This window comes from Carcharodon carcharias, chromosome 14 (assembly GCF_017639515.1).
Source record: "Carcharodon carcharias isolate sCarCar2 chromosome 14, sCarCar2.pri, whole genome shotgun sequence".
Taxonomy (NCBI): Eukaryota; Metazoa; Chordata; class Chondrichthyes; order Lamniformes; family Lamnidae; genus Carcharodon; species Carcharodon carcharias.
Genome location: NC_054480.1, coordinates 33,399,048 through 33,413,537, shown reverse-complemented (window position 1 = coordinate 33,413,537; position 14,490 = coordinate 33,399,048).

Below are 14,490 nucleotides of genomic sequence, written 5' to 3'. Positions count from 1 at the left end.
GAGGAAAGCCAGGTAAAATGTCAAGTCTGGAGGTGTTTAAAACATGAATGGGGATTTTAAAAAGTGTTGGGGTGGAGTGGGATTTGAGTAATATTTTGAAAGTGGAAGAAGTCTTGCTAATGTACTCAGCATAGCAGAATACTGGGGTTGCGCGCAATTGAATAAGCATCCAGAATGATGGACTATGTTTTAGAGCTTCTGGCAGGGACCAAACAAGTTAGTTTTGATCAGTGTTGAACTACAGAAAGTGGATCATCCATAATTTTATATCATATTGGCAATCAGACAGCACAGCTACATTTCTGGGACCAAAGATAGTGTGGAGCGATAAATTGGGCATCACAGAATTACGTATAAAACCTGACAGATATGTATAGATATCATGCAGATGAAAAATTATGAAACCTTGAAGCACAACAGAGATCATTGTGTTTGTGTAAATTTATGGTAACACAAAACTAGTCCTGGAAAAGTAACAAATATCAAAGCATTTGTGCATAAATTAAGAATTTGAAGCTCGACTAAATTTAATGCCAGCTTCAGGTTTATACCAATGTTTGGTAAAGTCTTGATATTTTCCAGACCAAGTCCTGAGTGCCTCATTTTAGGAGATCTATTACAGCCACTGAACAGATAACAAGGCTTCAAAGACTCAACAATGTCACTAGAAGAATAAAGGGGAAAGTTGGAAGAAATTTTTTTCATGTGGACAGTCATTAAAACATGTTACGCTTTGATTGCAATTGACTAAAGACGCTGAGACTGTTATACCATTTAAAAGGGAACTAAAAAAGAAAAGTATAAGAGGACATGGATAAAGGACAAGGAAATGGGATTAGCTTAAAAAGCTCCAGCTGGCCCCAGTAAAGCCTCTTTTTATAACTCAATCGTGTCAGTTTTTATTTCCGCCCAAAAGATGTTCACCGATAGGTACAGAAGTGGAGACAATCCTGAATAATTATTCTTATGTAAGTAATATGAATTATTTTACCTTTAGTTGTTAATGGGAACAACCACGTAAATTATGAAGGATATAAATTATGAAGTTACAACTGAAAATCAATTAATAGTTATGAAAGTAAAAATCTCTAATTTGCACACAGTAAACAGAAGACTCTCACCCCCTCCCCCTTTTGTTTAACTTTGCATTTAGGTAAGGGATGTCAAAATGACTGATTATGGGCTCTGTGGAATCTTTGAGCCCCAGTAATGTGGACTTTGAAAGGGATGATTATACTTCATCTCCCCAAGAATTCTATGAGGTTTGTAAACAATAAGTTAGATGGGAGAAATGTAGTAAATACAGTATACATGGAAAATCTTTGGGATGTTATGAGTAATAACTAAGGAATATGGAATTTGGGGTAGGATAGCAAACCGAAATAAAAATTGGTGAAAGCAGCGTTGGACTTAAGGAGAACATGTGTAGATTGAGATTCCGTATACTATAAATGACATGATTTTGAAAAGTGTTGATGTGTAGAGACACCTTGATGTCCAAATACATAAATCCTTAAAGTTGGCACAGAAATTTGATAAGGTGGTTAAAAAGGTATGTAATTTACTTGGGTTTATAAATAGAGGAATGGAATATAACAAAGACAGCATTCTAGAACATTTTACATCACTGGTTAGACTTCAGTGGAATTTTGGGGGAAATTCTAGTCACCACAAAGATGTAATGGATTTAGAAAGCATACAGAGGAAGTATACAAGGATGTTACCAAGGATGAGAAGAGGTTGGAAAAGTTAAGAGTGTTCTCCTTGGAACAGGAAAGGTTGAGAGGTGACCTAACAGAGGTTTACCAGATGATGAGAAATTTTGACTGAGCAGATAGTGAAAACGTATTCCCTCTGGCAAGTGGGTCAATATATTTAGATGTAAAAACATGGCAAAAGATCTTGAGGGGAATAAGAAATGCTTTCACACTGAGAGTTGGCAGGATCTGGAATGCTGGATTTGAAAAGGAAGTTGGACATGTACTTGAGGATAAGGAATTTATAAGGTTATGGAACAAAAATCAGGTCCTAAGTACGACTACATTTTCAAAGAGCTAGCACTGGCACAACTGACCAAATGGCCTTCTTTCCGTGCTGTAAGTTTCGATGGCCTGAATTTCATGCACGCCATGTGCTCACAATCGGAAGGCCTGGAAGCGGATGCATTATCCACTTCCGCCAACGATCGCAGCCTGGATGCGATTTCATGCTGGCTGGTCAATTAACCGCTGGCCAGCGTGAAATGCAGCCAAACATTGGCTCAGCGCTGCCAGCGGAGGCAGGAGCGTGGCGGGTGTCGGGTGCAAAGGTGACCCGGAGGGGGCATTTAAAAGAGCACAGGCAGCGCCATGAAGGCTGTCGGGAGTTGGGGAGGAGCCTCAGGGACCTGTCCATGAGAGAGTGCAAGATTATGGGGAGAATTTTCTCCCGTTGGGAGCTGAGCAGGTGCGAGTGGCTGCACGCCGCCATTTTACGTGGGCGGGCCAATTAAGGCCCGCCCAGCATAACGCACACCCGGAAGCGCTGAGTGCTCCCCGTGCGGGCAGGGGGAAGCGGCTGAATCGGGGCCTGAGAGAGCACAGAAATCTCTCTGAGGCATGGAGCTGCCTTGGAGTTTAATTTCATTATGAAAAATTTAAATAAAGAAAAAAAAAATTTCAGACCTGTCCCTTCACGTGACAGTGTCACATGAGCTGGGACATGTCAATGAAATTTAATTTAAAAATGTATTTGATTTATAAACCCGTCATGAAACATCATCCTGCCCGTGGATGAGGTTTCATGATAAATGCAATGTCCGCCTGGGCTCTTTGCCTGCCCACCAACCTTAAGGCTGGACGGGCAGCTCAGTTAATCCTTTTAATTGTTACCTAAGTGGCCTTAATAGGCCTTTGACAGTTCGGCAGGCATGCAGCCAACTCCAGGGCGCACCTGCCAAACTGAAGATCTGAATGACGCGCAGTGACGTCAGGATACATGCCCAATGTCACCGCGCGTCATTTTACATGTTGGCGAGTGGGGCCCGCCCATGCACGCCAACCCGAAGATTCAGTCCTGTATGTCTGGCAGGAGTGATGGCCTCAGCACCCACTGGGCATGCCAGGCGGGAGAGCAATGCTCAATGTGGGCCCTCTAAAACCCAGCTCTCTGATGAGTGCCTGCGCACACTAGTGGAGCCAGTGAATGCCTGGCATGATGTACTCATGCCGTGAGATGGCAAGAGGAGGCCACCCCACCAGACAAAGAAGGCCTGGATGGAGGTGACTGCCAAGGTGAGTGGGCATGAGGTTGTGCGCCACATATGGATCCAGTGCCGGGAATGATCTGCGCTCCGCAAGGGTGAGTACCAACTTGGCATGGAACTGTGTATAGGTGTCTTAGAGGGTGGCGCTCAGGGGCGTGAGATTTAGAGTGCCAATTGGCACATATCCTTGTGCAAGCCAAGGCTGGGAAATTTGCCTGCTTACCTTGTGTGTTTAGAAGGGTGAGACGTGCTAATCTAATGGGCACCTCAACCTGTGTCTCCTTCGGGAGTGGAGGCGATGTGAGGTTAAGATGGTAAGGCAGGTAGAGAGCACAGAATGCACTTTTTCCTGTTGCTCTGAGCCACCACTTGTGTTGTCCTCTGTGGCCTGGGGAGCTGCCTCCCTGTCTTCACCCTCCAAAATGTCCCCCCTTGACAGATCCAAATTGTGCAGAGTGCAGCACACAATGACAATAAGCAAGACGTGCTCTGGAGGACATTGCAGTGCCTTCCCTGATTGATTCAGGCAGTGGAGTCTTATCTTGAGCAGGTCAATAATCCTCTCAATTATTGCCCTTGTAGAGGCATGACTTTGATTGTACCTCTCCTCCACTTCTGTCCTTGGGTGTCAGAGTGCTGTCACGAGCCACATTTTCAGGGGATAGTCTTTGTCACCCAGGAGCCAATCATCCAACCGAGCTGGAGCAACAAAGAGCCTTGGCACCTGGGAGTGCCATAGGATGTAAGCATCATGGGATACCTGGCACAGACCTGAAAAATCTGTATGCTGTGGTCGTAAGCAATCTGGATGTTGATGGGGTGGAAGCTCTTTCTGTTGATGAAGGCACCTGGCTCACCCACTGGGACCTTTATGGCCACATGAATGCAGTCTATGGATACGGGGGAACCTAGCAATTGCAGCGAAGCCTCTGGCTCGCTCAGCCTGGTTGGCTTTGTTGGTCCAGGAATGAATGAAGCTCATCACCCGTCTGAACAGAGTGCAGTGACCAGCTGATGCAGCTGGGGGCAGCAGATTGGGAGACACCACACAGATCTCCCGCTGACCCTTAGAAGGAGTTGTAGGGAAAAAAGTTCAGGACCACAGTCACCTTAAGAGCCACTGTCATCAGGTGGCCACTGACAATCATGTGGCAAATGGGGGTCACAGTCTCCCTAGAGAGGCGGAGTCTCCTTTGGCACTGGACCTCCGACATGTCCAGGTAGCTGGAGCGCTGTCTGTAGACTCTTGCTGCAGGATAATGATGTCGACTGCGGACCCTCCCACCTTTCACTTCCTGCTGGCCCATATGGCTGCCCTCCCTTTCCACAGGTCGCTGTCTGGGATGCTGCCTGCAGACACCAGCCCTGCTCTCCCTTCTGGCTTTCTCCTCTTCAGGGGAGAAGGTCCTCCAGTGGAGTAGACAATCCCCATCTGCTGGAATACAAATGGCACAGGATAGTGCCCTGAGGGGGACATTCAGCAAAAAGCCTCTAAGAAAGCTTGTAAGCCAAAGAGTCCTCCAGAAAATACAGAAAATGCAAATAACCATCAGAAAGTCACCTACAAACAATTCTCACCTAAACTCCTATCTACTCACAGAGCCACGGCTCTGGTTGACTTTTACCCCACCCTGGACTGAGTTTCGATTAGAAACGAGATGGCCACCAGGCCTTGTGGCCCACGCATCGACCGCAAAATTGCACGGGCCACATAAAATTTCAATCAATTGCCTTTTTAATGAGCTTAATTGCCCAGTTAATTGTGGGCGGGTGCGCTTCCAACTCCCACGCATGCCCGCCTGCCGTAATATGGTGCGACAGTGCGATGACATCAGGATGCGTTCCCGATGTTTACTCGTACGATTTCATGCGAGGTCAGGCCGGCCGTGTGCCCAATCCTGCAACGTAAAATTCTGCCCTACAATTCTGTGAAGAGGCAGTTTTTTAGGTGTGTAATGAAAGTGTGTAATGATGTTCCTCACCTCACACTGGCATTGAATTCAGCCTTTTATTATTTAGTCCATTTCACCATCTCATCAACTACCCTCTGCACTTTCCATTGGTCTTCTTAAGAATTAACTATACCTCCTATTCCTCGCGGCTTAGTTCTGGGGACATTTCTGTTCACCACACACATCAATAGTTTGGATACAGGTCTGAAAAGAATGATGTTGAAATTTGTGGATAATACAAAAATACGAGGTACAATTAATTCATTAGAAGACCCAAGGAAAATGCAAAGGGTGTTGATAAAAAGGGGAAATGGACCAAAAAGAGAAAGATGAAATTCAATATCAATATGAGGTGATGTGTTTAGCTGAACAAAAACCCGTGGTAATTATACTCTGAATGGCTATTGGCTCAGTGATGTAGAAGAGTAGAGGTATTTGTGAGCATGTGTTCATAGAATATTAAGGACAGCACCTCAGGTTGTTGAGGCTGTAAGAAAAACTAATAAAACCTAGAATTTTATCTTGAGAGATATTAAATTTAAAAGCCCAAGAGGTATTAATGACCCTATATAAACCTAAATAAGACCTCAGTTAGTGTAACATGTGCAGAACTGAAATCCATACTATTGGAAGATTGTGGCATTTCTGAGTCTGCAGTATTAGCACAGTAAGTCCTCACTTGAAGTTCTGACTTTCTGGAACGCAACCATAACTTTAAGTGAAACAACTTTAAGTGCATTGTGTTTCCCCTAGGAATCAATGTTGAAGCTGGAGTTAGGTTCCTATGGATATTCATTGCCTGGAAAAACCAATGTACAAGTTGTAATATTGTATAATACGTATTCAGCACTGTGCATTCCTAGCTGGAATAACTTGCAAAATAAAATAAATCACAGAACATTGTAGGAGTGTGTTTTTGGTTGTGATAAAGACTTGGGGTGGGGGAAGATGTAGAGTAAAGGATTAACAAGTGGAGCACCTGATACTGATGTAACGATGATGCAATGTCACATGACTAAGAGACTGAGATCTGGTAGGGTGCAGAAGTACTTCTTGTAGAATACTGAGATGTACATCAGTCTGTAAATAAACAAGAATGTTTTTTTTTTCTGAACAACAGCCTATGGCAGCATTCTTAGGGTAACAGGCAAACCCTAAAGAAACCCCATCAAGACCCTGAACCTGAGATGAAATAAATGTAACAGAAATACTAGATAAATTCAAATTAAATAACATTAAATCACCCAAACAAGCCATGAGTGGCACAGATTCTGTGTCTCACACACATCACTCCTGAAACTGAACTCAACCTTTTGCTTGCTATCCTTTCCTTCTCTGTCTCTCTCTTTCTCTCTCCTTTTCCATTCATCTCTCTCTCTTCTTTTCCCACTCTGTCTGCCTCTCTCTCTTCTCTCTGTCTACTTACCCACTCTGTCTCACCCCATCCTTCTCATCCTCATGCACCACACCAGCCCAGGGCAGTGACTCAACAACCCGAGACTCTGGCCAACTCCCAGTCCAAGGCTGCAACTGGGCCAAGAGCATGAACCTCTTCCCCACAATCTGCAGATGCTGAGCCCCTGTCCTGAGCTGCAGATGAGCCGGATATAGGGGGCCACATATATTCGGGGGTGGGGAGCTGCGAATGGAGCTTGGGGGCAGGGTGCGGATAGAACTGGGGGCCCTACTTCCTTCCCCTCCTCACACCACTCTGCCCCTCACACTGCTCCCTCCTCACACCACTCCCCCCTCCTCACACCACTCCCTCCTCAGACCAATCCACCTCCGCACACCACACCCCATCCTCACACCATTACCCCTTTACACCACTCCCCCCTCACACCACTGCCCCCTCACACCACTACCCTTTACACCACTCCCCCCTCACACCACTGCCCCCTCACACCACTCTACCTCACACAACTCCCTTCTTATACCAGTCCCTCCTCACACCATTCCACCCTCACAATACTCGTCTCACACCACTCCCCCCTCCACTCCCCACCCCACTCCACTCCCCCCTCACAACGCTCCCCCCTCACACCACTCCCCCCATACCTCTCCCCACCATACCACACCCGCCTCATACCAATCCCCCCCCACCACTCCCCTGCGTAACACTCCCCCTTCGCAACACTCTCCCCCACCACACTGCTCCTGCCCACTTCACAACACCTCCCCCCTCACACCAGCGCCCTCTCCAGCCCCATGTTACTCACATTTCGCCACCCGATCAGCGTCCAGCAGCTTCCCATCCCTGCCCTGCGCTCCTGCTCCTGGATCTCTGCCCTCACTCTCTCCCCACACCCTTGGCCTCTGGTGACGATGGTGGTGGCAGGTCTGGAATCAGAATGTGGTGGCAGCTGGTCCAGGGTTCAGCGCATGGAGGGTGGTGGGGCCAGAATGCAGGTGTTGTAAAACTGAAATGACATTAAAGCGTAACCATGTTAAGCAGGACAGCGAAAAGTGAGGACTTAATCTATGTCATTGATATGCAATGTGGATGAATGGCTTCACTATTCTTCAGTACAGAATTAAGGAGGTGTCATATCTTGAATCTCATTTAGGTTTTTATATAGAGTCATCAGTACCCCTTGGTTTTTAAATTAAAGGAATTCAAGGAAGTAACAAGGACTACAGATGCTGAAGATCTGTGTGGCTTTTCTTGGGAGGGGATTTGAGCAGGTCACTGGAATAACTGCTGATGTAAAAACAAAATACTGCAAATGCTGGAAATCTGAAATAAAAACAGAAAATGCCAGGCAGCATCTGTGGATAGCCCCTTGAAATAGTACTCCCAGTCAACCTCTAACACTAATCTTGTGTAATTTTGCTCACTGGGTTGGGCAGTATATGAAACACTGATTTATTGAAAGTCATTGTGGTTCTAGTAACATCACAGGATCCAATTTTATTTGTAGGTAGCCTAAGGAAACTGTGGTTAAAGCAGGGGTGAGTGGGAATGGAACAGTAAGTTTTTGGACATGAGTTAACTGCATAGTCACATCATTCTCACCAGACAGTTTGGATTTATATCGCTCCCAAGGTCCGCGCTGTTCAAATTAGATTTGACACTTTACTGGAGTTATATCCCATTTACTATTCCACGCAGTGCAAGAATACCTCCTCCGTGATGGCTCACATCATTTGCCTCCAGGGTTTGACTGAGACAAGTTAAACCAATACAACCAACTGGCATTAAGGTGTATTACAATTTTTAGATGTGCACTAGATGTTACCTTTGGTTATGAATGTACATACGAGCATATGATAAAGATAAACAGCTCATCTGGTTAGTCTGACCCAATCAGCTGCGTTATAATAGGGCAACATAACCACAACACTCCCCACACACTGCCAGTCATGTAAACTCATGGCAAAGGCAAAAAGAAAGATTAATAAGAGAAGAAACCTTTGCCAATTCAGGGGGAAAAAGTCTTGAAATTGCTCTCTGACTCCCAAAGGCAAGTAAAAGCAATTTTCACAACACAGCATGATCACAAGTTACATAATCCAACATCCCACCATCTTTTGAGTGCAGTGATCACTGCTTCCCAAGAAACACCTTCTGCATCCACTGCACAAGCTGGCAACTTATTTAAAAGGTCAATGATGCTCTGGGAAAAGAAATCCCTTCTCACATCTAACCCAGTTCTAACCTTCTAATGGTGTTGCAAGGTTATTCATGTAGGTGAACATTATATACCCTACAAACTGATGTGTATCTTTACTGCCAATATCAAGTTAAATGACAGCATGGAGATCTTAACAAAAGGCCCCTCATTATATGGACTATATCAAACAAATCACCATGTGCATTCTTCTATTCTTCAAAAAGCTGTCTGATAGCATTCTAGTGAGATGAAGTCAATTGTCAACAATCAGGCTGGTCTATTTTAGATAAAGTTTATGAATGAACAGAATATATGGTTATCATAGTGAGTTTTACCCATTTCTTATCAACCTTTGTACCATCAAAATAACAATAATATGTGACCTTGCTCTTTCTTATATGCTAAAATCACTTCACAATTCAACAGTTCCTGAACTTCCTGGCACTAACATTAGAAAGTAAATCCCCTGTGCCTCTGTGTTCCCAACTAAAATTGCCCAAAGCTGGTTTACTCAGACTGAGCAGAACTTTCTGTCCCCATTGGTGTCAGGCGTTATGGCGGGTGTGAGCGGACAATATGGCGGGAAGGCCAAAAATCAGTTTCATGTCATCATTAAACCAGTTTGTGATCGTCTGCTCTGCCTGTTGATGGTGGGCCGCCTTTCCTGCCACCACATGTCAGGAATGTCATTTTAATACATCTGCATCTTATTATAAGCCCTACTCACGAGAATCATGCCCTAACATTAAATTTATCGCCCACATTGGTGGGAAAAGACGCTGGTGCAGTGTAATGTCCAGAAGTCGGGACTTACCGTTAGGGCCTTGCTCACATCACGGACATCTGAGCAGCAGAAGATGCTGGAGCCCTACAGCATCCGAACCCAGAAGGATATCATGCATTGCATTCTGGGTGGATTCTATTGGACATGGCTCCGCCGCAAAGCAACTCACGGAAGGTGGAAGGTCACTGTTGATGTTGGGACTTCTTCGGGACATCAGTGTCTTGGCCATGGTCTGCTGCGGATGATCATCGAGGGGGTGGAGAGGAAAGTTCAGCTGTGAGTGGGAGAGGCAGGTGTACTGGGGTGGGGGGGTGGGGGGGGGGTGGGGGTGTTGTGGGAGAGGAAGGTTTGACTGAGAGGGGCTGGTGTACTGGGGTGTGGGGTTGGTGGGGGGGGTGGGGGTAGGGGGGAGGTGTGTGTGAGGTTGGGAGGGGCAGAACAATGGTGTCGGGGGTGGGGTGAGGTTGGGAGTTGGGGGAGGGAGTACAGGTGGGAGGAGGGGGAGAATGCAGCAACGGAGCAGGTATGTGTAAGGGAAGGAGTTTGGAGAAGGGAAAGAGTTCAGAGAAGAGGGGAAGGAGTTCGGGGGGTAGGAAGGAGTTTGCAGGGAGTGAGGAGCACAGGGCAAGGAAGAAGTAAAGGGGGGAGAAAGTGGAGAGGGAGGAGTAAGGGGGGGATGTCCAGGTAAAAGTACAAGGGAGGAGTCTGCAGTTGGTGACTGCCTCCTGGGGAGAAAAATGAGGGTGGGCATGGTAGGAGAGACCGGTGAGAATGAGAGAGGACAGAGAGAGCCAAGAGGTGAGGGGGCAACACTGGCAGTAGATGGGATGGTGAGGGTGGTTAGTGGGCAGTCTGAGGCGGACACGATCCCTGGGATTGGGAAGGAGAGGTGGGGAGGTCAGTGTGAATGGGGTGGGATTTTTGGGAAGATAGGGAATGTGCACGTGCACTTGGACTTCCTGGAAAGAAAACGTTTCTGGCTGGTAGGTGATGGTGGGGAGGTGGAAGGTGATTCTGGGGGTCAACAGTGATGGGGAAAAGGGTATGGGCAACTGGGGGAGAGGAAAGGACAGGGGGTCTGAAGACATACTTCATTACAGCCATCTTGCAAACTTGAAAGTGAGCGGAGCCTCGTGTTGGGCGGGAACAGGTGCTGCATGGGAGTGCGATCATTGGGTGGGCGGAGACGCAGATCAGCTCAGGTGGACAACTGAAAGAGAATCCCAGCAGGTAGCATTGAAAATGCTCAGGACACTGAGATGAGTGTTATGTGGGAAGGATCCGCTTTTGTGAGTGATTGCACGAGGCTCTGAAAGGCCCTTCCACACATACACTTCTCCTTCCAGAATCACTCATGGGCCGGCTGCATGCAGCTATACTGCTAGTTGGGAGGGGATGCAAGGAGAGGGCTTGCGAAGCCTTTCAATGAAGCTGAAACACACCATTACACATTATTCAGTGAAAGCAAATATGGTTTCAGATTATAATGTGACAAAATTTATTCACCTGTGCAGTCACTTGTGATCAGAAATTCTTAACTTTTCTAGGCCTACCACTGCTAGGTGCTGCCCTGACACCCGCAGCAGGGGTGGAGACAGCCTGTGCAATGGTTGATCCTGTTGCCTCTGATGACTTTGGTGTGGGTCCTCTGAAGAGCCAACCCCGGCTTGCTTTGGCTGTCCTCCTGTGGGCCAGCTGCTCTCTCTGTAGTGATAGAGGACGAGTTTGAGGGGGTCATAGGCAAAGATGACTCAAAGGGAAAGGACAGTGACTGAGATTACTGAGTGGATGACCCAGGGGTGTCCAGCTGCCGCTCCTCCACAGAGGACCCCGTCCTGACTCCTTGAAGGGAAGGAGCACCTGGAAGATGTCGAGGTGCCCCGTTTCCCTCTCGCATTGTCACTGCAGGAACTCACCCATGGCTACCATGATGGAGTGCTGGTCTGCACACGTCTCCATGTTCTGCTGGACCAGGGTCTCTATGGCGTCTGCCACCCTTCCCATGCAGAGCTGCATACGTGCACATGTGGGCACCAGTTCAGCAGAGAGCAGGCAGATGCACTCTTCGTCTTGCATGCCACTCTGTTGAGGGCTTCCAACAGTTCCGCATGATGTTCCCCCACCTTTCACTGACTCTCCAGGATGAGTTGGAAGGCCAAATCCAGAGGCTCATCATCTGACTAGGACCTCACAGACGTCTCTTCCCCAGCAGTCCTCTGAGTGAACCTTCCTCCTGCAGTCACGTTTCTGTGCAGTGACCACCAGGTTGTGAACCTGAGCCTGCTCTATATCTAGGGCCCACTGAGGTGTGTGTCTCTGTGCTAGTGGAGGGTGTGGGGAAACGCGGTGACGTTTCTTCCAGGCTGCTTATTTTCAGCTCTTCATGGAGGAGGTGTCCCCTTGGCTGGAATTGAGGACGTGGATGGAGCTGAGGGACTGCCTGGCTGCGGGTGTCAGTCGTTTGGCAGATCTCCCTATGAACCAAAGTAATGATGATTAGTGCATGGCAACAGAGACAAAAGCAGGAGAGAGAGCACTCACATTTGCGTTGAAAGAGGGATGACGTGGTGCAGGATCCTCACATGGGTGTTCACCACTGACCTCACCGTTGCAGCAGGCATGGTCCACGTCTTCACCAGACAGCACGAAGGCATGCTCCTCAAGGTCAGCAAGGGGCCTAATGTGGGCCATTTCACCCCAGTCTGGGACCTCTCCCTGCTGCTATAAGCCAGCTTCTCCTGCATGAAAGCAGATGGAGAGAGTGTGAGCAGGACACGGTATGGAATGTCTGGTGAGCAGAGCCATGGACAGTATGAGGCTGCAAGCTCCAGAAGATATTAGCCTGATGGAGATGTAGGGTGTGGGTTTGAGTTAGTGGTATTGTCCCTTGAGGTGTGAGATCCCTGTGGATACACGATGGGTTTGTGAGTGCGAGTTGAGAGTGATGAGAAGAGTGAGTTACCCTGGTGGAACGGATGAGACCGTTCATCCTCTTTCTGTACTGGGTGGCTGTCCTCTTTTGCAGGGTATTGGCGTTGATCACGAATGCCACCACCTCCTATGCTGGATTGGTGAACTTGTTTGCTAACCTTTGCCCAGAGCTGGGAGAGGACTTCAGAGCTGGCCTCCACTGCGTCCAGTAGACACTCAAGGGAGGCGTCCCTAGATCTGGAGGCAGCATGTTTCCTCCTTTTGGCAGCCATCAGTTTGAAGCAGCTTCCTATCCCTTGAAGAGTGTTAGATCTTTGCAGGGGCAGCCTTTAAATATGGCACCTGGTTTACTGAAGGATTGAGGTGATAGTGGGGTGGGCGAATCAGAGGACGCCTGCCAGCGACTCGGCATGTTTCCCAGGAATGCATGATTAATAAGGTGGAATTGGGATGATACGGTGTGAAAACCCGCCATTGCGGCCAGTGGGTAAAACGTCCTTTTTCCTGCAAATCTGGGATAATTCTGCCCTGAGTGAGCCAGGCAAAGGCTAATGTCTAACTCCTCCCTCAGCTCTGTATGCCAATGATTGGCTCTCTGAGCTGCTAGTAAAAGCTACAGTACCAACATGAAAAAGAAGCTTTCTCATTTGTGTGGGAAATAAGGCAGCTATGGCTGTTTAGCTAAGCTATCAGGAGATATGATATGACAATCATTCAGGATTAAAGGTACAAACAATTCTAACTTCATAAAAACATAAAATCCCTTCCAGGCCAAATAGGTAAAAAATTTCAGACTATTACATGATGTTAGGAATGTCTCTTCAATTACAGAGCAAGAAAAATGATCAAAAGTAAGCAGAGAAAATAAATGTCTTTTTCTGAAAATCAATTTGATTGTACATGCTCAAAATACTTAATGCCTAGGAGCTCTGGCTAATCATGCCTACAAATCAGTGAAGCTTCCTGCTACCTAGTGCCTCTAAGGCTGCACTTAACCGACTGCTACTTCGAAATTTACTTCAAAGCAATGCCAATGATGGCTTACAACTCTTGTCATTGAGTCTGATCAGACATTGGAGCTCAGTGGCGTAAAACCTCTGGAGGATGCAGGCCCGTGCGTCTTGGGTTAGACACAGCACAAAGTATAGCCCTTACCTTGGACCACACGAATACTTTTTACATTTATGTAGATTTTAAGTATTTAGGGAATGCAGTTAATCCTGCCTGCACTGTGAAATTATAACCACTGGCAAGGAAACTCAACATGGATATGAGCACACATGGGTGCAAAGTTCTCCCCTAGGCAAGAGAATTGCAGTTTCAGCCAGGTCATATAAATGAGCTCCAACCTGGCTGGAACTGACAGCTGCAGTTTAAATGCTTCATCAATTTTCTAACCCCTTTGCAACTTGGGTGATTTCGTGAGAGGTCTCTTGCTCCTCAGTTGTGTTGGGTTCCATGAATTTTATTTGAAATTTGAGGAATATTTTGCTGCAGTTCTTGATAAATTCCAGTTCTTTTTTTAACTTTCCTTTCCTAAAGTGGCTTCCAGCAAATTCCAAAGCCCCCCCCAAGCGTGGATCACATTCATTTTTCACAAAGGATTGGGAAGTGGTAGGAGACTCCAGCTATAGCTCTACCTAGCAACAGTACAACTTATTCACCAGTGAAAAGTTGGTAACTGTAAATAATTTGAAAATAAGACTCAAAGTTTAAGATATGAAAGGAAAGATATGAAGCTACGTGTGAATCTCATAATAACTAACTTTAGTTTTAGGAGTATTAATAGATCATATAGAAACTATCACTGGGGGCATATTATTAAGATTGAGTTTTTTTTAAATAAACCTTGGCAGTCATTCTCCATGGCCGTAATTGTGCGTTCTTTGAATTTCTCATCAATTACCAGCACCAAGATGTTAAAATGATAAAAAATATCAATACCAATCTTTAATGATCCCTCAT